At 35.9% G+C, this 27,699-nt stretch overlaps 1 long non-coding RNA gene and 1 pseudogene across 1 annotated transcript; one reads left to right on the top strand and one right to left on the bottom strand.

Annotated features, from left to right (window-relative positions):
• Positions 1-383: 383 nt before the first annotated feature.
• On the top strand, positions 384-20,756 carry LOC134732018 (uncharacterized). Its single transcript, XR_010114846.1, has 3 exons — positions 384-504; positions 5,473-5,554; positions 20,500-20,756. It is a non-coding gene; the product is annotated as an uncharacterized lncRNA (long non-coding RNA).
• Positions 3,375-4,912, bottom strand: LOC129488263 (proliferation-associated protein 2G4-like; annotated as a pseudogene).
• Positions 20,757-27,699: the final 6,943 nt, after the last annotated feature.

Below are 27,699 nucleotides of genomic sequence, written 5' to 3'. Positions count from 1 at the left end.
TCAAAAAATTCTGGGGCAGAGATCCAAATAAAAGCAACTCAGAACTCATATAGTTCTACTTTTATGAGAATGGGTAGAAAGCTCTAACTGGTGTACCTAACATATTGGGTTTTTTTAAAATATTGAGTCCAGATGCTCAGCTGTAGGGTGAGCTGAAAAGGCTTTTGTAGATGAGAACAGAGATTTAAACACTCTGAGAATGTTGTCTTAAGAGAAAAAGTTCAGCCGAATTAAATATGAAGGAGTTTAATTGAGCAATGAACAATTCGAGAATCTAGCAGCCCCCAGAATCACAGCAGATTCAGAGAGACTCCAGCACAGCCACGTGGTGAAAGATTTATAGACAAAAAAAGGGAAGTGACCTACAGAAATCAGAAGTGAGGTACAGCTCAGCGTTTGCCTTAGTTGAACACAGTTTGAACACTCGACAGTGTATGAATGCTTGAAGTATGGCTGCTGGGATTGGCCAAGACTCAGCCACTGTTACAGGTGCACACTCCCAAGGTAGGTTCTCAATTTTGTCTACCTATTATATTAAGTTAGGTTGCAGTTCCTCCACAGACTCAAATATAGAAGTATGGAGTCCTTCTCAGGCCATATTTAGTTCGATTTAACAGTTGTCTCTTTGGAAAAGTTTGGTCTGAGTTCCAACAATTGACATACAAGTTGACCTGGTAACACAACCCCTCCATGAATTGGTCAATTACTGAAACTCCACAAAATAAGATGAATCTGTTTACATTTTAAAACAAATAGAGGAATGTAATGGGGATGCATCTTTTTCCCTTATCTTTTTTTTTTTTTAAGCAGACTTTATTTTCTTAGAGCAGGTTTAGCTTCACAGCTAAATTGAGGAGCAAGTACAATGTTCCCATACATTGGCTGTCCCCACACTTGCGCAGCCTCCTCTGTAATCAACATCTGACACTAGAGTGATGTATTAGTTACAATCAATGAATCTGTATTGATGCATCATTATTATTCAAAAGTCCATAGTTTATAGCAGGGTTTACTATTGGTGTGGTATATTCTATGGATTCTTAAAATAAAATTCTATGGATAAATAGTAGTGGTACATTGTTATGAGTTTTGACAAATGTGTGACATGATCACCATTATAGTATCATGCAGGATAACCTCATTGCCTTAAAAATCCTCTATACTCCATGTATTTACCCTCCTTTTCTCCTAATCTCTGGCAATCACTGATTTTTTTTTTACTGTCTCCATAGCTTTGCATTTCCTAGAATGTCATGTAGTTGGAATAATACTGCATGTAGCCTCTTTAGATTGGCGTCTTTCACCAATCTGAATGCTTCTAAAGTTCCTCCATGTCTTTTCATGGCTTGATAGCTCATTTCTTCTTAGTGTTGAATAATATTCCATCATTCAATTGGATTATCAGTTTATCTCTCCATTCACCTAATAAAGGACATCAGGATTGCTTTCAGTTTATAAAAATTAAACTGAAATTTACAGAAATTTATATTTAAAGAAATTTAGAGTTTATGGAAATTAAAGCTACTGTAAACATCCATGTATTGGTTTTTGTGTGGGCATAAGTTTACAGTTTATTTGGATAAATACAAAGGAGCAGAATTGCTAAATTGCATGGTAAGAAAGTGCCAAAGTGTTTTCCAAACTGGCTGTACCATGTTGCATTCCAATCAGCAATGAATGGGAGTTCCTGTTGCTCCACATCCTTGTCAGCATTTGCTGTTGTCAGTGTTTTGTATTTTGGCCATTCTAATAGGTGAGTAGTGGTATGTCATTGTTGTTTTAATATGCAATTTTCTAATGACATGTGATGTTGAGTACTTTTTCATATGTATACTTGTCTTCTGTATCTTTTTTACGAGGTGTCTGTTCAGGCCTTTTGACCATTTTCAACTGAGTGGTTCATTTTCTTACTGTTGAATTTTAAGATTTTTTTGTCTATTTTGGATAATAGTCCTTTGTTAGTTGTGACTTTTGCAAATGCTTTCTTCTTGTCTGTGGTTTGTCTTCTAATTCTTTTAATAGCACATTTTGCAGAGCAGAAGTTTTAAGTTTTAATGAAATTCAGCTTATCAATTATTTCTTTCATGGATCATGCCTCTGGTATTATATATAAAAAGTCATTACTAAGTCAAAGGTCATTTAAATGTTCTCCTGTGTTATCTTTTTGTAGTTTTGTAGTTTTTGCATTTTACATTTACGTCTATGATTCATTTCAAAATATTTTTTGTGGAGCATGTAAAGTCTGTGTCTAGATTCCTTTTTAAAATATTTTTTGCATGTAGATGTCATATTTCTCCAGCACTATTTGTTGAAAGACTATCTTTTCTTCATTGTATTGCCTTTGTTTCCTTGTCAAAGATCAATTGACATTTGTGTGAGCTTATTTCTTGTCTCTAACCAGTCTCTATATTATGTTCCATTAAACTATTTGTCTTTTCAAATTTTTATTATTCAGAGACAGAGTATCACTCTGTTATCCAGGTTTGAGTGCAGCGATGAGATTTCATGATTGTAGCTCGTTGCAGCCTCAAACTACTGGGCTGAAGCTCTTCTCCTACCTCAGTCCCCTGAGTTGCTAGGACTATAGTTGCAAGCCACCATACGCGGCTAATTTTTAATTTTTGTGTAGAGACAGAGTCTCACTATGTTGTCCATGCTGGTCTCAAAGTCCTGGCCTCAAACAATCCTCCTGCCTCTGCCTCTCAAACTGTTGTGATTATAGGCATGAACCACTGCACCAGGCTATTATTTTTTCTTTTTGCAATAGCATACTGTCTTGATTACTGTAACTTTATACTAAGTCTTGAAGTCAAGTAGTCCCAATTTTGTTCTCCTTCAATATTGTTTTGGCTATTCTGGGTCTTTTGCTTCTTCATATGAAATTTATAATTAGTTTTTTGATAACCACAAAATAACTTGCTGAGATTTTGATTGGGATTATGTTAAATCTATAGACCAAGTTGAGAAAAATCATATTGAGTCTTTCTAGTAATAAACATGGAATATCCCTCCATTTAGTTCTTTAATTTATTTCATCAGAGTTTTGTCATTTTCTTCATATAGATCTTGAATGTATTTTGTTAGATTTATACTTAAGTGTTTCATGGTATTGGTTGTTAATGTAGATGATATATTTTAATTTGAAATTCCACTTGTTCCTTGCTCATATATAGGAAAGTGGTTGATGTTTGTATATTTACCGGTATTCTGCAACCTTGCTATAATCCCTTAATAGTTTCAAGAAGTCTTTATGTTGTTCCAAGACATTTTTTTTGTTGTTGAATCTGTGGGAGTTTCTTTCTTTCTTTTTTGGTTTATTGACTCCTGATTTTTATTTTAGTTATTATTTTGACTCCTGATATATTTTATTTATTATTCAGTTTCTTTTTTTCATTTAAAGTAGTCTTCCATGGTTAGAAAGGCTCACCTCCCAAGGCCAGAGTCAGTTGGAGCTGGTTGTTGCTGGAAGAGGGTGGGATGGGGAACTGGGATGGGGGCAAGGAGACCCCTGCTCTGCTGGTGGTCCCAGGTGTAGAAGAAGAACTGCACTTCACAGAGCCTGGGATACAGTGGGAAGGGGATGAGGCAGGAGCAGCAATCTGGGGAGAAGGCCCCACCCCAGTCCCCAGCTTCCTTTTCTTCTAATGTTTCCCCACTGGTGGTGTTCTCTGGGAGGCCTTCTTTTTTTTTCTTTTTCTGGGTTTTTCAACTTGAAGAACTCTGTAGCAGGGTCTTTAGCTCTGGATCCTGGACCGCTATCTCAGACTTGTAGAGGTCAGGCTCAAAGGGACCACTGGTTATCAGCATGGAGCCATTGGGCATGAGCAGAACTGTAAATTTAAACTGATCAACAGATTCACCCTTTTTCTCATACAGAACATTAAATAGTTGCAGCAGTCCATGTTTGGTGCACTCCACCACACCCATCCAAGCCTACTTCTCATCTTCAAATGCTCTTAAACAACACAGCATCAAAACACCTTTCCACCTCACTGAAGAAGGCATGTGAAGTTTACATTTGTAGTCCATATTATTTAGAGGGGTCTCCTTTGTAAATAGTAGTCCTGCATCCTTGGCCTTGCCCTCTCCTATGCTGATGAAAACATCAAATTCAGCTTTTTCATGGTCCTTCTTCTGCTGGTCTGTGGGGTTCTGGGTAACAGTTTTCTCACCATCAATGACATGTTGCTTCAGTTGGTGTGACAGCATACCTTCTACTGGCATGCAGTTAAATGAATGAGCAACTTTGTTCCAGGCTTCTGTCACTTGTGTGTTATGGTTTCCAGGTTTGACCAGGCATAGGGCAGCTTCAACACAAAGGTGCACTGCCTTAATAACATCTGCTTTCTGCCCTGTCATTTGGATCCCCTGAGCTACATCCACCACAAAAGTATGAGCTACATTAGCAATGAAGCCATCCACATGGACACCAAGGTCAATTTTTACCAGGTCACCTTCCTTGAGAATACAGTCTTTGTCACTCTTCAAAGGAGAGAAGTGACACACACAGTTATTTACCGAAATGCTGGTGGGAAAAGCAATACCTTTCTTCATTTCCTTTTCTTTCTTGAAGAAAAGGAAATGCTGGTGGGAAAAGCAATACCTTTCTTCATTTCCTTTTCTTTCTTGAAGATTTTCCCTTTTTCTGCCATAATCATGGCATCACCTTCCTCACACAGGCTCAGTACTCACACATCTGAGCTGGATGCTTCCACCAGGGACCAAAGTACCCAGCTAGCGATGTCACCCACTCATCTGATACTTGGTCATGACCAGGTCCTCAGCGATAGTTTGCTCCTGCTGCTCATCCCTGCCCAACATCTTCCTACCACCAGCACTGCAGCCTCATTTTCCCTGAGCCACCTCCTCTGTCTCCCATCCCAGCTGCAGGCTGTGGTCAGAGCACCCTGGATCCTCGAGAAGGGGGTAAGCGAAAGCACAAGCAAGCAAGAGAGCAGGCAGGCAGGCGAGAGCGAGATTTTGGGGATTCCTATATATGGGGATACATTTTAATGTCAATGTTTATTTTTTAGAGTCTGTTAGGAAATTTTTGTATTTGTTAAACCTAGTGTTCTCCCTATCATGTATAATGTATAATTGAATCAGCATTAGTAACTTGATAATTTCTTTGTTGTTTTTGGGTACTTAGGGTTAAGGAGAAAGCAACAATTGGTTGAAAATATATCTTTAACACCTTTCTAATGATTGCTAGTACCCATTCTTAAAAACATGAAAGCCATTATTGACCACTGATCAGGAAACTGCATCTAAGTATGACTTAACAGTATTATTTGGTTTTCACACAATATTATTGTGTGAAATAATATTTCACACAGTATTGTGTGAAACAATACTTCACACAGTATTATTTGGTTTATTTTTGTGTATTTACCATACCTTCATGGCAAACGGTATTAATTTCTTAGTTATGGTACTGATTTAAACTTTATATTTTAAATAATTGTGTTGCAGGACTTTTCCTTACTTCGGCTAAAGACGGGGTTCTTGTCTGGCCCACAACCATGAAAATTTAGGTTCACAGATGGTTTAAAGGGTGAGTAAAGCAGGGTTTTATTGGGTGAAAAGGGATAAAAAAAAAAAAAAAAAAAAAAAAAAAAAACAAGGGAGAAACCCTCCATTACAGTGCTTCCTGCCAGATGGTTGGAATCCTAGTTTCCACACAGGAAGAGGAGGGGCCAAGCTCCACCCCACTGCAAAAGGCATGAACTTCCCGAGGCTCCACCTCAGTGGGGAGGCTGGTTGGAGTTTCTCCAGGGTGGTCTCAATTGTTTTGAGGTATAACACCTGGCTATCTCAATTGTTTAGGTATAAATAGCATATATTTATATGAAGTAAATCATGGAGATTATATGTGATTTGGCAAAGGTCATGAAGGATACCATCACTGAAACTAAACTTTGGAATAAATTAGTCTTATCAAATTACAAAGGTAAGATAATTTTTTCTTCTTTTTTTTTGAGACAGAGTCTCGCTCTGTCGCCCAAGCTGGAGTGCAGTGGCGCCATCTTGACTCACTGCAAGCTCTGCTTCCTGGGTTCACGCCATTCTCCTGCCTCAGCCTCCCAAGTAGCTGGGACTACAGGCGCCCACCACCACGCCCGGCTAATTTTTTGTATTTTTTTTTAGTGGAGACAGGGTTTTACTGTGTTGGCCAGGATGGTCTGGATCTCCTGACCTCGTTATCTGCCCTCCTCAGCCTCCCAAAGTGCTGGGATTACAGGCGTGAGCCACCACGCCTGGCCTGGTAAGATAATTTTTAAAGGTGCTTAACAGTTTAATCATGATCTAGGCCAAGTTTTTTAAGTGGGAATTGCTGGTCAGTAAGCTCTAATCACTTTAAGACTGAGGACTATATTATAATTGCATGTGCAAACTTGTGGCCAGCATAATGCCAGAATTCAGTAACTATTTGTGGAATAAATGAGCAGATTAACAGATTCTGCATTCCTATCTTCTTTCTGGCATCAGGTCTCAATTTCAAAAATTTCTTCTTTGTCTACCAAGTACCTGGATACCTGACTCTACCCCTTGGCTGTCACAATGCCTCTAAAAATCTCATCTGTACTCTGTAGTTCAAAATTGTGTTTCCTCCTCTCATGGCCAAAGCTTCCTATTGTTTTGAGATTGATATTAAAATTATGAGATTGTAAAGTCATTCATACTAAGCTGCGGAACTGACATGTTTAATTGCCACAAAATGGATGTCATTTTAATTGATGCCTTTCTGAATCCAAAGTAATGCCTGATTGACAAAATGCATTAATAACACTCATTTTAACACTAGGGACTTTCTAGATGTAACTTTTATATACTGCACAAAAAAGCAGAACCCTATCATCCACTCATTCACTGGTTTTTCAAGTTCTTGTCAGCGTAAAAGAATTAGGAGAATTGCTAGCAGTCCTTGTGACACTGGCTGGCTAGGTTTTAGTAATAAAAGCACCTAAGGAGCTTTCTTAAACTGCAAATTCCTAGGCCTTATCTTCTGGATATTTGCTTTTAGTTTTTCAAGTGAAGATATCACGACCCAGTAAGTTTCAATGACCTACCCAAGGTCATACAGACAACTTGCTATCAGCTGGAACTAACTTTCCTAGCTCTCACTATAGGGTTCTTTCTATTATAGAGACTATGATGATTGAAAACAGCTCTAAAACTTTTGTTAAATCCCTGAATTCTTAGTTTTTAGGAAAAGGAGACATGTTACTAACAAGAGATATTTTTGAAAAGGGCTTGACATTTTATGTTTATGTGTTTTGCTGGCATGGTTGATAGGAAAGCATCTTACCCAGCACACACTTATGTTTGTATAGTTGGTTATCCATGGAATATGTTTCATAGGTGTGAATACTTACGTGTCTTACTCATCATTTTTACATAGCATCTACCTGTCCGTAATGGATTCTAACAATTGTTTGAATAATTAAATTAATACGAATAATAATAACTAATATTTACTGAGCTTTGATTACATGCTGGTACTATTCTAAACCCATATACACATTTTATGTGATTAAAAACCTCAGAGGTGTCCGGGCGTGGTGGCTCATGCCTGTAATCCCAGCAATTTGGGGGGCCGAGGTGGGCTGATCACGAGGTCAGAAGCTCAAGACCAGCCGGACCAATATGGTGAAACCCTGTCTCCACTAAAAACACAAAAATTAGCCGGGCGTGGTGGCACTTGCCTGTAGTCCCAGCTACTCAGGAAGCTAAGGCAGAAGAATGACTTGAACCTGGGAGGCAGAGGTTGCAGTAAGCCAAGATTGCGCCACTGCACTCCACTTGGGTGACAGAGTGAGACTGTCTCAAAATAAATAAATAAATAAATAAATAAATAATAATAAAAACCTCAAGAGGTAGAGAATGTCATTATAAATGAATTAGTGACTAAAGAATAAATGAAAGAATGATAAAGAGATGAATATAAGCAATTCAACCACTATTTTGGATTTAATAACTATGGTTTACTGGAAACTACATCAAACATTTTAAATGCACAAGAGAATTTTTGTGAAATACATTGCTAGCAAGAGGATTCACAAATAAATATTTGTTCAACTGTGATGAAAATACAAACCAATACAGCAGCTAAGAAAATGAAATGTAGTCCACAAAACAATAACTAAAGTCATTCAAAAAAGAAGACCTAATTAATAACTCAGGTTATGTGATTACGAACTTTCAAAGGCATCTGGATTTGACAATTTTGTGTGTCTGTAAAAGAACTAATGAAATTTAAAAATCATATCTTTCATCTCAAAAAGCAGTATTTGCTTTAGCAGAATAAATTCATTAATAATGTCAAAATCAATTCATACTATTAGATATATCCTCCATCAACAGCCGGAGTTTTCATAAATTTATAATTATAATGTGGTTCTAGTGAACACATTATAAGCAACGTGCCAACCTGAAGGGAAATTCTCAAGACATATTAAACTTCATAGTGTATGCAGTTCTAACAGTTTCACATTTGATAGACTCATAGCCTCACATTTGTTGTAAAAAGAGTGGTTATTTACTCTGTTTTAGCTCATGAGTTTAATTTGAAGGTTTTCATATCCTTGTTGATACTGGTAATTTTCAGTATGTGCTAGAAATAATGACTATGTTTATGACACACGGAATATTTTTATTCTGTGCTCTCTCTCTAATGGGGTCACAAAGTATTTAAACACAAGAAATTTGTAGTCACTCTGCCATCTATGAGTGAAACAGAATGCACAGAATTTTAGTGTGAGATCCTAATAAGAATTTCTTGTTCCTAATGCCAGATAAAGGTAGTGATGATAATTTGATGGAATAAATTGAGTCCTCCTTAATAGTAAGACTTCTCCTGGAACAAAGTTTAACGTATTATGGATATATAAAATCAAGAAGGAAATGTTTCAAATTGCTAATCTATTATGCATGCATTATCTTATATTCTATAACTCAATGGCAGCAGACCAGAGCCCTGCCAACCTCTGCGGAATGCAGTCATACTGCTCCCCCATGGAATGAAGTATAGAACAAATCTACCAATCCTGGTATGTCTGTGCTAATGAGATCTACTTGGTGAAATGCTTGTTCATTAAAAACCTAAGAACAGAAATAATGGAATACATGGGAACTGAGGTTCCAAAATGTCTCAACACTAATAAATAATAGTCAAATCATATTTAGTAAGTAGCCACATGTATTCAGATCATTTAACCACCATGTAGCCAGGGGTCCTGCAGTAAATAAATTCTGTCCACCTCACTTCTAGGACATAAAATCTGGGCATTGCCTTAATTAGATAGTGACTGGGGAACAGGAGATGACAGTAATGGATTCACAGCAAAGTGCTATATTTCCAATACAGTTGCTCTACACAAATTAATGCCAAACTCAAATCAGATAAATATTCATTTTATTTCTTTTCTTTTTTTTTTTACTTATGCAAACATTTATTTTCAAGGAGCAAGGAGGTTTTTATCAAGACCACACAGAAATCACCAAAAAGAAAAAATCACATATTTTTCCAGGGAAATTTGAAAGCCTCCAGCCCCATTCTTTAAGTGTGTTGCATTAGTAATGACCCCTTACTAGACTCCTCAGGGGAATAATAGATTATGCCAAAAAGTAAAATGGTGTTTATTTTATCATTCAGTAACTACCTGGAAAAAGGAAAGAGTAAAAAGGAGGGAAGCAAAAAGTAAGTTTATTGACTGTCTTGTAGGCATCAGATATTTTCACGTTTAATATTTTATCAACTAGTTATGCCAGGTATTATGATGATGATCACCACCACTTAAAATAAAAGGTGAAAAGAGGGTCAAAGAAGATAATGAATTTGCTTATAGTCATGGGCAAGAATTCATTTATTTAAATAAATATTTAATGAGTAGTTACTATGTACCAGCCGTTATTCTTAGTGTTAAACACCCAACAGTGATTCACAAAGTTCTGTCTATGTTAAAATAAAAATCTAATAAAAGTAAAGATAAGTACAGATTGTAGTAAATGCAGTATAACAAGTAAAGATGGTGTTGTTCATAACAGAGAGTGGGGAGTGGAGAAGTCTCTAAAGTTGGGTGGGCAGGCTAGGATGTTTTGAGGAGGAACTATTTGAGCAAAAATAGGGTTGTGTAGGAATAGATCATTTGGAAAGCTCTGGTAGTAGTGTTCCAAGATGAACAATAAATGCAAAGTCTGAGAGACAGGAGGTTCTTTGGTGTGTATGAGGAATAGAAAGGCTGATCTTACAGGAGTCAGTACGTTCAGGGGACGTTAGTTAAGGTAAGTTTGAATAAACAAGCTGTGTCCAGCTTTTGTGGGACCTTGTAGAAATACTAATAATTAGGTAGTTGGATTTTATTTTAAATGTATCATGAAGCCACTGATATTTTTTGTTAGTTTATTTTTAGGTTAAAAATATTGCTTATGTTGAGTTTGGAAGACAGATTGCAGAGTTTCTGTTCTGAGGAGTGGCTGACAACGTGTTGTAGAATAACCCCCCTGCTGAGCACACAAGAAAAGAAGGACAACTAGCTATTCTTCCTGATCCTCTCCCTCTTCGCTGAACTTAAAATAAAAGTTGGAAATTAAAAAATAATAATAAAATCATAAGAAAAAAAGATTGGACAAGATATAAAAATCATCTGCCTGAATACATAACGGAGCTAGCAAAGCATGAGAAATTACAGGTCTTAAACCCTTTGGAGGAAGAAAACCCAGGTAAATAAGCCAGACATCTGGGGATAGCTTTTCTGCAAGAAGCATTTGCTAAACCAGAAGAAGCATTTGGGAGAGTGAGACGTTGAGTAGACATTTTAAAGTCTTCTGAGCTAAGAGAACAAAGATTGCTCTTCAATGTCTGCCAAAGATGAGGAGCTCTTATAAAATGTACAACTTTAGACGGAGATTCTGATAGACTTCATCTTATTTGTAAGTGTGAACCAGAAAGAAATCAGCTGTGAAACCTACTAAAGCCCAGCTTCAAAAAGTCTCAGTTCCTAAAATTTGATCAAAATGATCGGTGACTGCTAGTGCCTCAGACTGTCTACCAGAAGCAAAGGCCAACCTTCTCTAGATTAAGATGACATTATCCTAGGCTTCAATTTTTTTTTTAACAACTTTTCATATACAGTCCCATACCAGAAAAAAAGGAGACAAGACAATGCGGTAAAAATATGAGAAATAATAGATAATGGAAGATAACAGAATTAAAAATATAGAGGATCCAAAATACGGAGTTATCAAACACATACTTTATTTTTATTTATTTATTTATTTTTGAGACAGAGCCTTGCTCTGTCGCCCAGGCTGAGTGCGGTGGCCTGATCTCGGCTCACTGCGACCTCTGCCTCCTGGGTTCAAGAAATTCTCCTCCCTCAGCCTCCCAAAATTGGGATTACAGGCATCCGCCACCATGCCCGGCTAAGTGTCATATTTCTAGTAGAGATGGGGTTTCACCACATTGGCCAGGCTGGTCTCGAACTCCTGACCTAAGATGATCCACCTGCCTCAGCCTCCCAAAGTGCTAGCGTTACAGGCTTGAGCCACTGCGTCCAGCAAAACACATACTTTAAAAGACACAGACTATTTGAGAACCTGGCAAAGAACTGAAAATCATGAAGAAACTAATGAAAATTCTAGAACTAAAAGGTACGATAACTTAAGTCTCAATAGGTTAAGGAGATGGCAGGCTTAACAACAGTTTACACACAGATAAACAGAATAAGTAAAGAGAAAGTTGGTTAAAATAAAATATCTAGAATGGGGGAGAAACAAAAGAATGGAAAATACACAAAACAAAGTAAGGAGTATAGGGGATATATTAATAGTTAGGGTGTAAAATATAAGAATTTGAATTCCAGAAGAAAAAGTAATAGAGGAGACATAAGGAATATGTGAACAAATAATTTTCTAAAATGGATGACATCAAGTTAAAGATTCACAAAACCCTGTAAACTCCAAGCAGCATCAAAACAAAGAAAGTCACACTTATGAGAACACTCAAAAACATAAACACAAAACAAACAAAATTACCTAAAGGAAACTAGAGAGAATGACAAATGATCTTCAAAGTTGTAAGATTAGATTATATTTATTTTCAGTCTTTCTCCATGTGGGATGCCTTCAAGCTAGCTGTGTCCTTCCACAGGGAAAGCTGTGTTCTTCTCAGGGTAGCTATCTGGACAGAACTCAATCCTCTAAGGTTCCTGTAACCACTTCCTTTCTAGGGTAGTAACAACTCTGCAGTTACCAGCCCTGGTGGTACTTCAACTATATCCCTCGTGGTGTCCTTACACCCTACCAATACATTTTCATTTTATTAAACTCTCTCAATTTATTCTAATTTGAGCATGTTATGAGGGACATTCTCCTTCCTTCCACAGCTTATAGTTCCTTGTATCTTTTACAAATATTGCTGTTGTTTTTACATTTAAAAATATTGCTACTAAATCATGTAATTTTTTTTGAATTGCAAACTCATGGAGATAAATCATAAATGAGAAAGGTAGAAAATAATAATGAAATTTGGATGTTCATGGTTAAGGCCAAATGTAGCATTAACTTGCAAGAAAAAAATAAGATTAGACTGACAGCTGGTATCTCAAAAAAAAAAAAACTGTGAAATCCAGAAGACAATGAAGATACTGTCAAAATGTTGAAAACAATAATGCTAACAATGCTTTGCTATCTAGTTTTAAAATATCCTACAAAAAATAGTGAAATAAAAACATTTAAGACAAAGAAAAAACAGAATATTTGTCATCAGAAGACTTGCACTAAAGTAAATATAAAAGAGTGTTTGGAGAAATAAACTTATACTTGATAGAAACTGAGAGAAAAACGGTATATCTAAATGAATATTGGCAGTATTAAATAACAATGACACTGTGTTTCAATATACAGTGAGAGATCCATTTCCAGAATAGTGGCATGAGAAACTCCATAGACTTGCTTTCCAGGGAAACAACCATAATTGGTGAAAATTATATTTTAAAAGCTCCATTCATAAAAGCCTCTGAAATTTATTCCAAAAAAATACAACAATTTTCTACTAAATCTTGGTAAGAACAGTAGGAGTCTCTGGCTCTTGAGCCACAGCCTACACCTCTCTCTATCCTCTGACATCTCAGTTTGACAGAAGGTCCACTCTGGATGGGTGTGACCAAGAAAACAGAGTTCCCATGTCCCTCAGTCCCAAGCTATGGTATCTTTTGGACAGAGGCAGTCTGCAAGCATTTCTCATCTGCCTCAGTTCCATGTTGCAGATTTGCTTTCTCTATCCAGTTCCAACTCATAGAGTGGTGGCTCTACCCCAAGAACCTCACTCAGGCCAAGAATGTTGCGGCCCCAGTTACCTTGTCCTCATCCATGCTTCCTCCCCAACTTGCTCATAGGTCAGAGGTCCACATCTCGAGAGTTATAAGACACCAGAGGCTACCTCCCCCACAAAGTGTCCTGATTATAAAGCAGAAGTGTCACTGCAAGAGAAGTGGGCCATTGCCCCTGCCTCCAGCTCCATAGCAGGACTCAGACATTTTACCCAGGTGAAGCAACAGCATAAGAACAGAGAGCTCCTAAGCCCTCACCAAAGTAATGGTCTTTTTAAAAAAATAGAATGTCAAGATAGTCAAGACAGAGGGAGCTCTAAATTACAACAGAATTTAGGTGATAAGCCACTAAACCTCAATAAATGTAAAATGACTGAAATCAAACAGATTGCCCTCAATGGAATAAAATTATAAATGAATAACAGAAATTTTGGAAATTCAAATATGTGAAGAAATTAAACAGTGCACTTCTAAATAACCAGTAAGTCAAAGAAGAAATGAAAAGGAAAATACAAAATACTTGAGAAGTGAAAATGGAGACACACTGTACCAATAATTATGGGGTGCAGCTAAAGCAGTGCTTAGAGGAAAATGTGTCTGTAAATGTCAATATTCAAGAAGAAACGTGTTACATCAATAATCTGGTTTTCTACCTTAAAACACTGGAATAAAACCAAGCGGAAGGAAGGAAATAATAAAGATTAGAGTACAAGTTGATAAAAATATAAAATTGAAAAACAATAGAGAAAAATCAATGAAATTAACAGTTGATTCTTTGAGAAGTCAACAGAATTGTCACACTATTAGGTGGTTATGAGCAATAAAAAAAGAAAGAATACTCTAATAAAATCAAAAGTGAAAAATAGGACATTACAACCAAATTAACACAAATAAATAGATTATAAGGAATAAAATTAAAATCTGTATGCCAATGAATTAGATAACTTAGATAAAATAGATTAATTCCTGGGAAGACACAAGGTACAAAACCGACTATAAAAGAAGCAGAAAATCTGAATAGACCTATAGCAAGTATAGAAATTGAATTAGGAATTTAAAAACTGCAAAGACCAGAATGAGATGGTTACACTGGTGAATCTGAATTCTACCAAATTAACAAAACAAAATGAAACTGATATCAGGTTTCCACAAACTCTTCCAAAAAAAAGAAAAGGAAGACACTTTAAAACTTATACTGTGAGGCCAGTATTATCCTGATACCAAAACCAGATAATGATATCACACACACAAAATAAAACTATAGACCAATATCACATAGATGCAAAATCCTCAACAAATTACTAGCAAACATAATAACAATAGTCAAAGTGACCTTTGTTTTCTAAGACCAGAAACATGATAAGGATATCTCCTCTCAACACTTCTGTTCTACAGTGCACTAAAGGCTCTAGCCAGGGCAACAGTCAAAAAAAGAAACAAAAAGGAACCTAAATTGGAAAGAAAGAAGTAAAATTATATTTACAGATGACATGATCTTGTATATAGAAAATTCCAAGGAATTCACTAAAAAAGCTTGTCACTAATAAGTAAGTCCTTCAGAGTTGCAGGACACAAGATGATATACAAATACCAAATGAAGTTTTATACACAATCAAAGAAAAATCTGAAAATTACATTAAGAACAAAATTCTACTTTCAATGCCATCCCAAAGAATAAAATACCTAGAAATAAAATTATTTAAGGCAGTGCAAAAGTTAGACTCTAAAAAAGTACAAAGCATCATTGAGATAAAGTAGATCTAAATAAATAAAAGATTTCTCTTGTTAATGGATGAGAAGACTTAATATTGTTCTGATATTGTTATAATACTGTTTTAAAATGGCAGTACTCTTCAAAGTGATCTGCAGATTCAATGCAATCCTTATCAAAATCAGAGCTGGCTTCTTTGCAGAAATTAGCAAGCTAATTCTGAAATTCATATGGAAATTTCAAAGACCGAGAACAGTTAAAACAAACTTGAAAAAAGATGAACAAAGTTGGATGACTCACACTTCCCATTTACAAAACTTATAGCAAAGTTACAGTAATCAAGACTACGTGGTACTAGTATAAGTACAGACATATAGATCATTGACACAGAATCAAGAGTTTAGGAATAATCTCTCACATTTACATTAAATTGATTTTTAACAAGCCTGCCAAAAATTTCAATGGGAAAAGAATGGTCTTTGCAACAAGTGGTGCTGGGACAAGTGATTATGCAGAACAACAACAAGATGAAGTCAAAACTCCTCTTTACATCATGTATAAAAATCAACTCAAAATTGATCATAGACCTAAATGTAACAGCTAAAACTATTAAACTCTTAGAAGACAATGTAGGCATAAATCTTCCTGACCTTTTGCAAAGCAAAGCCTTCTTAGCTATAACAGCAAAATCATAAGTGACAAAAGAAAATATAAGTAAATTGGGTTTAATAAAAATTAAAACCTTCAAAGGATATCATCAAGAATGAAAAAAGAACACCCACAGAATGGTGAAAATATTTGCAAATTATATATCTGAAAATAATCTAGTATCCAAAATATATAAGAATTCTTATAACTCAACAACAAAAAGATAAATAGCCCAACTGAAAAATGGGAAAGAACCTATGTAGATATTTCCCCAATGAATATACATAAATGGCTAAAAAGCACATGAAAAAATGTTCAACATAATTAGTCATTGAAGAAATGCAAATCAAAACCACTAAAAAAGATCACTTCATATCCACTAAGGTGGCTAGAATTAAAAACAACAACAACAACAACCAAAAACAGAATACAGGGGTTGACAAGAACATTCAGAAACTGGAACCCTTGTATATTCCTTGTGGGAATGTAAAATGACTTGACTTCTATGGAAAACAGTTGGGTAGGTCTTAAAGTTAAACATAGAATTACCATATATCCCAGCAATTCCACTCCTAGGCACGTTCTCAAGAGAATTACGTATATATGTCCACACAAAAACTTATACACAGATGTTCACAGCAGCATATTCATAATAGCTGAAAGCATGGAAACAAACTGATGGTCATTCATGATCCATCAATGAATGATCAGATAAACAAAATGTAATAAATACATACTATGGTATTATTCAGTCAGAAAAAATGAATTAAGTCCTAATGCATGATATAGATTGAAAGAACCTTGAAAATTATGCTAAGTGAAAGAAACCTGTCACAAAAGACCACATATTGTCGACTCCTTTATGAGTAGTATCCCGAATAGGTAAAGCTACATCAGCTCAAAGTAGATTAATGGTTTTCTAGGGAGAAAGGTTTGGGGGAGAATGAGGAGTGACTGCTAATGGCTATAGGGTTTCGTTTTTGGAGTGATAAATGTTCTAAAATTGATTACAGTGTTGGTTGCATAACTGTTAATATACTAAAAACTATTGAATTATATACCTTAAATGGGTGATTTTCATGGTATGTGAATTTTATCTCAGTATAACTATTATATAAATATCCACACATGTAAATATCATATATACATATAATACATATATAGAAAGAAGGAAAAAGAGAGGGAGTGAGATAGAATATTAAATGACATTTTAAAATAGACTAAATCAGGAAGTATATAAAATTAGATGAAATGATCAAATGAAGATACAAATACCAATTAAATTATATTTTGATAATTCAAGGATGCATGTTTGAATCTTGAATGTAACCATTGAAAGGAAAATAGTATACAATTTCTAGGTTAATGTACAGGGAAAATGAAATAATTAAAATAATCAAGTAACAATATGACAGAAATCTTTTAAAAAAAATAAGACTGATGGAAAGCAAAGAATAAAGTACATATATATAAGCAAATAAATCTGCAATTACATTAATGTAAGCGAACTAAATTCTCTAATTATAAGACAGATTATCAGACTGAAAAGTCCCACTATATGATGCTTAAAAATGACAAAACTAAAATATGAAAATACTGGGAGGTTGAAAGTAAAACGATGGAAAAATTACCGTGCAATTATTTGTCACAAGAAATCTGATGTATCTGTATTAATATGGGACAGAGCACAAAACAAAACTACAATACAAAATATCCTTTACAGTGACTAGTTTAATTCATCTATCATATACAGAAATTCTAAATTCGAATTTGTCTAATAATATGACCTCAAAATGTATGAAACAAATATGACAATACTACAAGGAGAAATAGACAAATATTCACTCCTGATAGAGTTTTATATACTACTCTCAGTAAGTGATAAAAAGAAGCAGACAAAAACTAAAATTTCAAAAAAAATTGAGGCACATAATTAATAATCTTGATTTACCTGACATATGTAGATCACTACAACCAAATACTAGAGCATATATTTTATTCAAGTACTCATGAAACATTCATAAAAATTGAACATCTGCTGAGACATAAAGTAAGTCTCAATTTCAAAATATTTAAATCATACAGAGTATGTTTCAATCATATTGAAATTTAGCTTGAAATCAATATCAAAAAGGTAAGTTAAAAAACCTACAAGCTTAGAAACCATATTTAGAAATTTCTAAATAACCCATGGAGCTGAGAAGAAATCACAGTAGAAGTTAGAAACTATTTTAATTTAATTATAACTAACATACAATATAGCAACATTTGTTGGATAAACCTAAATCTTTGCTGAGAGAAAAACATATAGACCTAAATACATAGATTAGACAAAATAAGTAAATAAACAGCTCAGTAGTCAATAGTAAGCATGCATTTCAAGAATTTAGAAGAATAAGTTAATTAAAACCAGAGAAGTTAGAAGAAAGAATGTAATAACTTTAAGAACAGAATTAGTGGAAAAAATATAATGGGCTCCACAAAGCCATCAGTGGATCCTTTGAAAAATAAAGTTGGTAAACTTATTGTGATGAAATTCTAGAAAATAAAAGAAAGGTCACACACTCACCTCCTGCCCCCTCTCCCCCACCACATACAAACAATATCAGGAAGTTATGAGAGAACTCTAGATACTTTTCAGAAAATAAAAAGATAATATTATGAACAATTTTATATTAATAATTTGAGAATTTAGGTAAAGGGGAAAAATCTTAGGAAAAAAGGAACATAAGAAGACAGAAAAATATGAGTAATCTTAAGTGTGGTAGACACAGAGATGTGCTATTCAGATTCTGTTTCAAGGAAGGGCTTGTCTCGTCTGCTGAGTGTGCAATGAATGAGTACCCATCAGCTCTTAGTCACTTCAGATATTGCTTCAGTTGCAGAAAGCCACCTTACAAGTCTAGAGAGCCATATTCAGTGACATATTAAGTAGAGATATTTTTTCTCCATTTTATTTCATTAAAAAATATTGAGGCAAAATTCACAAAACAGATTTAGCCATTTTTTTTTTTTTTTTTATGAGACATGTTCTTGCTCTGCCACCCAGGCTAGAGTGCAGTGGCATGATTGTAGCTTACCGTAACCTATAACTCCTAGGCTCACATGATCCTCCTGCTTCAGCCTCCTGAGTAGCAAGGAGTACAGGTGCACTAATTTTTTTATAATGTTGATTTTTGTAGAAAAAAAGGTTTTGCTATGTCGCCCAGGCTGGCCTAGAACTCCTGGTCTCAAGCCATCCTCCAACTTTGACCTCCCAAAATGTCAAGGTCCATCCACATTGTAGCATGGATCATTATTTCATTGCTTCTGAAGAATATTTCACTGTGTATATACTACAATTTTTTTTTTATCATTTAATCTATTGATAGACATTTGGGCTGTTTTACCTTTTGGCTATTGTAAATAGTGCTGCTACGAACATGTGTGTGTATTTAAGCAGGTATTTGTTTAAATGCTTGTTTTGAATTATTGTGTATATACCTATGGATGGAATTACTGGGTCATGTGGTATTTCTTCGTTTAACCTTTTTGTGAATTGCCAAACTGTGTTCCACAGAAGCTTGGCCATTTTACATTCCTACCAAAAATATACAATTGTTCCAATCCTGCACATCATTGCCAACACTTATTTTCCAATTTTTTTATTCTAGCCGTTCTAGTGGGCATGAAGTACTATTTCATTGTGGTTTTGATTCACATTTTCCTAATGACTGATGATGCTGAGTACCTTTTCCTGTGCTTCTTGGCTATTTGTATGTCTTTACTGGAGAAATGCCTATTCAAGCCCTTGCCCATTTTTTAAATTGGACTGTTTGTGATTTTTGTTGTTGAGTTGTAAGAGTCCTTTATATTTTCTGGATAGTAGACCCTTATCAGATACATAATTTGCAAATATTTTTCTCCATTTCTATAGCTTATCTTTCCCCTTTCTTGATGATGTCCTTTGAAGAATAAAACTTTGTAATTTTGATGAAGTCCAAATTACCTACTTTTGTTGTTGTTTGTGTTTGGGATTTTTGCATAATACCTAAGAATCCATTGCCAAATTCAAGGTCATGAAGATTTATACCTGCCATGAATTAACCAGTCCTTGTTAAGTCCTACTCTTAACAGGAGAGACATGATGATGCTTTAGGTCTCTGGATATTAATATCGTCTGAGACCTTGTGTCCACTAATCTTTGAAATGCTTGGATAATCCCCTTTTCTCAGGGTACAGACACCTGAGAAAGTCAACGTAGATCTGAGTATTGGGGTCCCTGAAGATTTTATTTTCAGAAAGTGAAAGAATTGACAAGCATCTAAAACCTGACAATAACAACGTATTCTCGAGGATGTGGGGAAATAGAATTTCATACCTTCTGGCAAGAGTGTAAATTAGTAAAATTACATTGTTCAGCAGTTTGGCAATGTTTAGTAAAACTATATTTCTTTTAAGAACTTTGTGATTCAACCAAGAATTATTTGTATGTATGGGAATGAGATTGGGGACACTGTTTATTTTTTCCATATGCAGTTGTGGCAATAGGATATGTTTGAATACCTTACTCTCCCTATTGAATTTTTATCTGCATTTTCAAAATTAATTGTGCATAGCTGGGTTTATTTTTGGACTCCCTATTCACTTCCACTGATCTATTAGCCTACATTTATGGCAATACCACACTGTAGCATTATAGTACATCTTGAATTCAGGCAATATGAACCCTCCAACTTTGTTCTTATCATACAAGTTGTTTTATTCTTCTTGATCCTTTCATTTTCATGTACGTTTTTAAATCAGCTTGTCTTTTTTTTTTTTTTCAAGAGAGATTGCTGTGACTTTGAATTCTGTGGAATCTACACATCAATTTGAGGAGAGCAGACAACTTAACAATGTTGTATCTTCCAAAGAACATAGTATCTATCTTCATTTATTCTGATCCTCTTTAATTGCTTTCAGCAATATTTGTCATGGGTGAGGGTGAGATGCTGTTCTGTGCTATGTAGAAGGTTTAGCAGCATATTTGACCATTAGATGCCCGTAGCACCTCCCCACCAAGCTGCCACAATCAAAGTGACTCCAAGCATTACAAAATGTCTTCTGTGCAGCAAAATTACCCTTGATTAAGAACCCCTAAACTAGAGAAATAGAGAAAGTGTGGTATTAACAAAACGATAGCCATATTAACCAGTGGTAATGAAAATTATCAACTCTGGATGCAATAGCAAACAAAACAAGAACAATAACTAGGCCGGGCATGGTGGCTCACGCTTGTAATCCCAGCACTTTGGGAGGCCGAGGCGGGTGGATCACGAGGTCAGGAGATCGAGACCACGATGAAACCCCGTCTCTACTAAAAATACAAAAAATTAGCCGGGCGTGGTGGCGGGCGCCTGTAGTCCCAGCTACTAGGAGAGGCTGAGGCAGGAGAATGGTGTGAACCCGGGAGGCAGAGCTTGCAGTGAGCCGAGATTGCGCCACTGCACTCCAGCCTGGGCGACAGAGTGAGACTCCGTCTCAAAAAAAAAAAAAAAAAAAAAGAACAATAACTAAAACAACCTTCTAAAGCCTCTGAAAAGTTTAAAAAAAAAGAAAAAGGTCAGAAAGATTTTAGAGAGAATAAACATTTGTTGCAGTGTCATTTCCCTGCTTTTGCTGTTTTTGCCAAAGTGCAGACTGCAGTTGAAGCACGACTCGAGGAAGTTGAAACCCCTGTGCAAAACTCAGCATTTTACTGTCTAGGTTACCAGAGGATGGACTAAGGGCACTCATGGCCATTGCAAAAGTAAAGGGGAGTCTCAGGAAGGAGAGAAACTGAAGATGGCAACCCCAACTCCTATGGACTGAATTGTGTCTTCCCCAACCCCCAGTTGGTATGTTGAAGCCCTAACCCTCAAAGTTCAATAAATCACACGTGTATGTATGGTTCAAAGCAGTGTATAGATAAAGTGGAAAAATCAGAACTGGGATGAAGTTGCCACCCATCAAAGAAAAGCTTTCCGACTTTGAAAAGTTCCTCACTCCTGTGGCCCTGCCCATCCTTCAGAAGGCTTCCGCAATGTAATTGGCAAAGATGGCGGAGAGGCGGAAATTGGCTGTCCCATCTCACAGCCTTCAGCCCTGCAGAGATGCAGAGCTCCTAAGGCTCCTCAGGATAGGAAGCTGTCTCTGCTCTCCTGCTCTGCCCTTTGTCTTAGGTGGGCTGTTGCCTTGCACTCAGTGGGCGGTTTCACATACTTCAGAGGGCTCAGCGCAGTTCCATGAGAAATAGTGGCTCATTGGGTGCTGACAATCTCTGTGGCTGGATCTCTTCAATATTCTCTGTCATGCCAAGCCCATACACTGTTAGTAAAACTTTGTAAATTTGGGATGATTCTCCTTTTCCTTATTACCGTTACCCCCAGGGAATAAAAGCAGCCACGGGATTGTCTTCTTGAAATTATTCATCCCACCATTTAGCTTTCTTATTGTTTAGCTTTCTAATGAGTTAAAAAAAAAGTTACAAAAGCTATTCTGCATTGCTCTCAATCTTAGTTTGAGTGTGATCAGTTTAATAATTTTATATTTTCTAAAATAATAACAATTTTAAAGTTTATATTTTTCCTTAAAAAGGAATATTTCATGCTTCTTTCCTCTATAGGTACTAAAATTAAAGAGTATAGAAATTTTATCTAGAAAACTTAGATGATTTTCATATACATTATAAATAATTTTTAATATAAGCATTTTTTGGAGGAAAGATAAATGAAAATTGAATAGAACTACTTTTCTTCAACACGCTTAAGTATATTTGGTAGAAATGAACTTATCGTATGTCATATTTTCAAGACTGTAATAGTTTTTAATCATTTGAATAGAGAATACATCATTACAAAGCTGCCCAAGGAATTATCATTAAATGAAGATGGTAAGGCAGGAAGGAGGAAAATTATTCTTCCTCATTAAATGGGAAAGAATTTGGTCAGTGTAACTTTCAAGAGGGCATGATCCAGACAAGATTCTAGTATCACAGACTTAGTTTTGCTTGCTTATTTTGAAGATATGTTCAGAAACCTAATGCTGAAATGTAAGGAAACTCCTAAACACATCATCTAGGAAGGTGGTTGCAGTTAATGGTTAGGCTATTACTAGACCAACAAGTACAGGGTCCCAGCCTAGGATTTGACTTTTTAACATAGAGAAGACAGGTATGTGTATACATATACACACACACACACACACACACACACCCCTGTCTTCATATATATAATATATATATATTCCATACATATGATCTTGATATATATATTTTATATATATATGTTTAAGTTCATACCTACTTTTGCTCACCATTGTATATCCGAGGCTTATCACACTGTATGTACAAGGTATAGAATCAGCTTTTCTTTGTAAAGAAATCTTTGTGATTTCTTTGAAATCACCCACGAATTGACACTGGCCTGAAGTTCTGATCTATTTCTACAGATCTGAAGAATAAAAACTGAGACAAATAAGAAGTTGAAAATACTTAGAACAATAAAGGGGCCTTAGTTCAGTCTATGTGTATATACACATTAAGGCCTATTGAGTTTATGTAATTTGCTCAGAGTAACACAGCAAATAATGGCAGAGCTGAAATGAGAGCCTTCTTAGATACATAATTCTATGTTCTTTATCCCATAACTAGATAAGAACATCAGTTTTTGAAATTAGATCTGAATTCAAATTCTGGCTTTGCCACTTACTAGCTGGATAACTTTTAGCAAGTTACTGGTGATCCTGTAATCTCAGTTTTCTTATTTATGAATTAGGGATAATAATAGAGTCTACTTCTTTGGATTAGTGTGAGAATTAAATAAGAAAATATTTAAAGATCCCAGTATAGTGCCATCATTTAGCACCTAAAAATCATCAGAGTAGTAGTCATTGATGTTACTATTGTTAGGTACCCTCTTCACCCAGACATGAGCAATAAGCTTGCTTCTCTGTATAAAACATAAAATAAGCTGATTAATTTCCCACAAGTCAGTTAATCAGCAATCTCAAAACAAGATTATCACAGTGAAATCTGCTTCCTGTTTAGAGATTAAGGAAAGTTCTCTGATTGTTATCAAAATAATGGTTTCTTTCTTTAAGATATCAGAAGTTCTATTCTCTTCAGTTCTAATTCATGTGGGTCATGGTGCAAGCTAAACAACATTTACCATGTTCTGGATTAAATAGGACATCAGTTGGATACCTAGCCCACACACTTTAAGTGTATTTCTTTGTTTTGTGTTAGGGATTCCTGAAGAAAAAAAATCCAGATGTTTCAGAAGATTTTGAGAATATTTGGATACAAACTCAATAGCTCTTGAATAAAAATGAGAATCAGATTAAATTCATGGAGAACACTGCTACATAAAATGTATTTTATTTTCTTTTCTAGATACTCACATAAGTCATGTATGTTTTTAAAGAACACCTATAGTTACATAATCTCCCGTGTGAATTTAGGGGTTAATTTAAAAGAAAGTGAGCTTAAATTTCGAGCTGACAATGTAGGAGTGATTAGGAGAAAAGGGATCATTGGAGCCAAAGGAATGAATGGAATTACCCCAGGAGAGCAAAGAGCCCCGGCTAGATCCTAAGAGAAAGCCTAAATATGGGGACCAACAGAGACAAAAGAGCCATATAAGGAGAGCGCACAGGAAGAGAAATAGAAGAGAGCTTCATCTTGGGGGCAAGAAAGATTTTCCAGAAGTAGATATCCTTCAATATCAAATACTGCCATTCTAATGCCTACAGAATTTCATGTACCAGGTGCTTAGCAATAAGAAGGGAAGCTAGTTGACAGATAAGCCTTTTCACTGTATTTTTAGAAGAATACCATTTTTATCTAGATTGCATTGTGTTGAGTATAAGTTGAGCTGGATGGGAGTGGTAGCAGAAATCATGGTGTTAAAGACTAAAAGCCTCCAAGCCATATTTGATGCCAAAGCTATTCAATGGCAAGCTGGGTTGTATGAAAATAAGGACAGACCACAGTTGATTTTAACAAAATGGCCATAAGTGACCTTTCCAATGAGGGAGGAGTTTGGGAATTATATATGGTGTTAAAATACGATGTTTTCTAGAAAGTTGTCAGGAAAGAAGAAAATGGAATGGTAGCATGGTGGGGGAAGAAAGAGAAGAAGAGAGATAGAAGAGAGGGTGAGCAAGAATAATGTGTGAAGTCAGAGAGGTTTACAAAGGGCAGAAATCCACATTAGTTGCCATTGATTGTATCACTGAAGTAGGAGGCAAAGTCAGCTGAGCGTGCAAGCACCGAACTGCAGTTATGAATTTGCAATGAGTGTAAAATGTTCAGATTATCTGTTGTAAAGAATAAGCTAGGGAGTTAAGTAGGAGTGAATGAGAGGAATGATGAACTCATGGAAGGCCTGGCTGAGGTTGAGTAATAACTACACATGGCATTGCACCAAATTAAGTGGTATGATTTTAACAAATGACCCAATAAGGTAGAGTCCATTATTATGTGGAGCAATAAGACCTTACAATGGATCATTGAGTTGGAAGTTAATCTTTGAAAGCATATCTGAAGTTCCTTTCATAATGTTAAGTGCTGCCTCCAGACAGCATTTAAACAGGGATCGTTTACAGACCGATGGACATAATTTTAACATTCAATCTAAAAGCTATACTTTGTTTTCACAGAAAAAATAATATGGTATTTTTATTTCAATGCACATCTAATGTACATAGAGATGTCCACATATAATATATATAAAGATATTATAGTGTCTTTATCAATTAACTATTGCCGGGTTTGTATAAACAAGAATGTGGTTTAACTTCCCTAAAATGGAGAACTGGTAATGATTATTACCAAAATAAGGCCTTAAAAGGCCTAGTCTTTAAGGAATAAGCTTTCAAAATAATTTATTCATTCCAATTTGCATTTTCTTTCTTTTCTTTCTTTCCTCTTTTTTTTTTTTTTTTTTTCAAGGTTCTCTTCCTGTCACCCAGTATGGAGTGCAGTGGTACGATCTCAGGTCATTGCAATCTCTGCCTACTGGGTTCAAGCAATCCTCTCACCTCAGACTCCCAAGTAGCTGGGACTACAGGCATGCTCCACCATGCTGGCTAATTTTTGTGTTTTTTGTAGAGACAGGGCTTTGCCATGTTGCCCTGGCTGGTCTCGAACTGCCCAGGCTCAAGCTATCCACCTGCCTCGGCCTCTCAAAGCACTAGGATTACAAGTGTAAGCCATTGTGCCTGGCTTAATTTGCATTTTCTAATTGCCAGGTCTTATATAAGACCACTTTATGCCAGGTCTTACATAAGGTTCTGAAGATAGCAGGATGAGTGAGTTGGAATTGTTCAGTTAGAATTGGAATTACTAGAATTTCAAAGATCTCACAATGTAGATGAGGAGGCAAGTTGAAAAGACATAAAATGTGTGGGCACTATGATTAATGTGCCCTAGAAACCATGGAACAAAACATGGTTGCATGGATCTAGAGAGACTTGGGAGCGCTGGCAGGGAGATGATGGTTTCTAACAAGCATCAGCCCAGGGATCAGGCACTGGGCTAAACCAAGAGGAGAACGTGATGAATAAGGCACAGGTGGTCTCAGGCTGTTGAGCAGTACAGACACATAAACACATTTGCAGTACACTCTGTTAGGTCCGATAATGGCAATGGTGCTGGAGGTGTGGGAAGACAGCAAAGGCACTTGCAGTATGGGGGCCTAAGCAGAAGAGGAAGAGGGTCACCAGCACACAGTAAAGCTTTCTTGCAGAAAGAAACAGCGAGCTGTAAAAGATTGAGGACTGAGCCAGGCACGGAATTGGTGGAAGAGTGGAGGAGAGCCTTTCAGGCAGAACACAGCTTAAAGGAAGAGAAGTGAAAAAGAACATGGTATAAATTATTCCATTACAAAGATACATGCACACATATGTTCACTGCAGCACTATTCACGATAGCAAAGACATGGAATCAACCCAAATGCCCACCAACGATAGACAGGTTAAAAAAAAAATGTGGTACATATACACCATGGAATACTATTCATCCATAAAAAGGAATTAGATCATGTCCTTTGCAGGGACATGGATGAAGTTGGAGGCCATTATCCTCAGCAAACTAACACAGGAACAGAAAATCAAACACTGTGTGTTCTCACTTATAAGTGGGAGCTGAACAATGAGAACGTATGGACACATGGGGTGGGGACAACACACACTGGGGCCTGTCGGGGGATGAGGAGAGGGGAGGAAGAGCATTAGGAAAAATAGCTAATGCATGCTGGGCTTAGTACGCAGATGGGTTGATAGGTGCAGCAAACCACCATGGCACACGTTTACCTGTGTAACAAACCTGCACGTCCTACACATGTACCCCAGAACTAAAAATTAAAATTTAAAAAAAAAGAATATGAAGCAACTAAATGTTTCTGGCACATAGATTTTCAAGCATAGAGGAAAGTTGTGTCAGACAGGGCTTATGTCCACTTCATAGATAAGAAAGGTGAGGCTCACAGAAGTAAGGAAAAGTATACATTGCCACACAGATCAAAGCAGCAGGACCAAAATTCCAACCACATCTGTCAGATTCACAACCTCTGCTTTTTACATTTTTCAGACATAGTTTTTGCACATACATATCTATAATGGTTACACATTATAACATAGGAAAAATATGGGCTAATTTTGATTTTATCTATTTTTGTTTAGAAGAAAAAAATTCCTCATAATCAAGATAATATAATGAAATAACCAAATGACAAAATACAAGGAAATCACAATAAACAAAATATTTATGTGTGTATGAGAGAAATGATGCAAGTTTTATTCAAATAGCTCAACTTAGTTATCTTTTTGTCCATTTGTCAAAAATAACTATATCAAAATTACTACTATTAGGTAAGAGATAGTATAGTGATATGGTTTTCTGACAATATCGATTGGAAAAATAAAATAAGCCATTTGAAGTCATTCTGGTTGTCACATCTCTGCTTGTATTGAAAACTGCCTCAATTTATGATTTGACTATTCAATCTC

This window comes from Symphalangus syndactylus, chromosome 1, assembly GCF_028878055.3.
Source record: "Symphalangus syndactylus isolate Jambi chromosome 1, NHGRI_mSymSyn1-v2.1_pri, whole genome shotgun sequence".
Classification (NCBI taxonomy): Eukaryota; Metazoa; Chordata; class Mammalia; order Primates; family Hylobatidae; genus Symphalangus; species Symphalangus syndactylus.
This window is presented reverse-complemented; position numbering and strand designations above follow the sequence as displayed.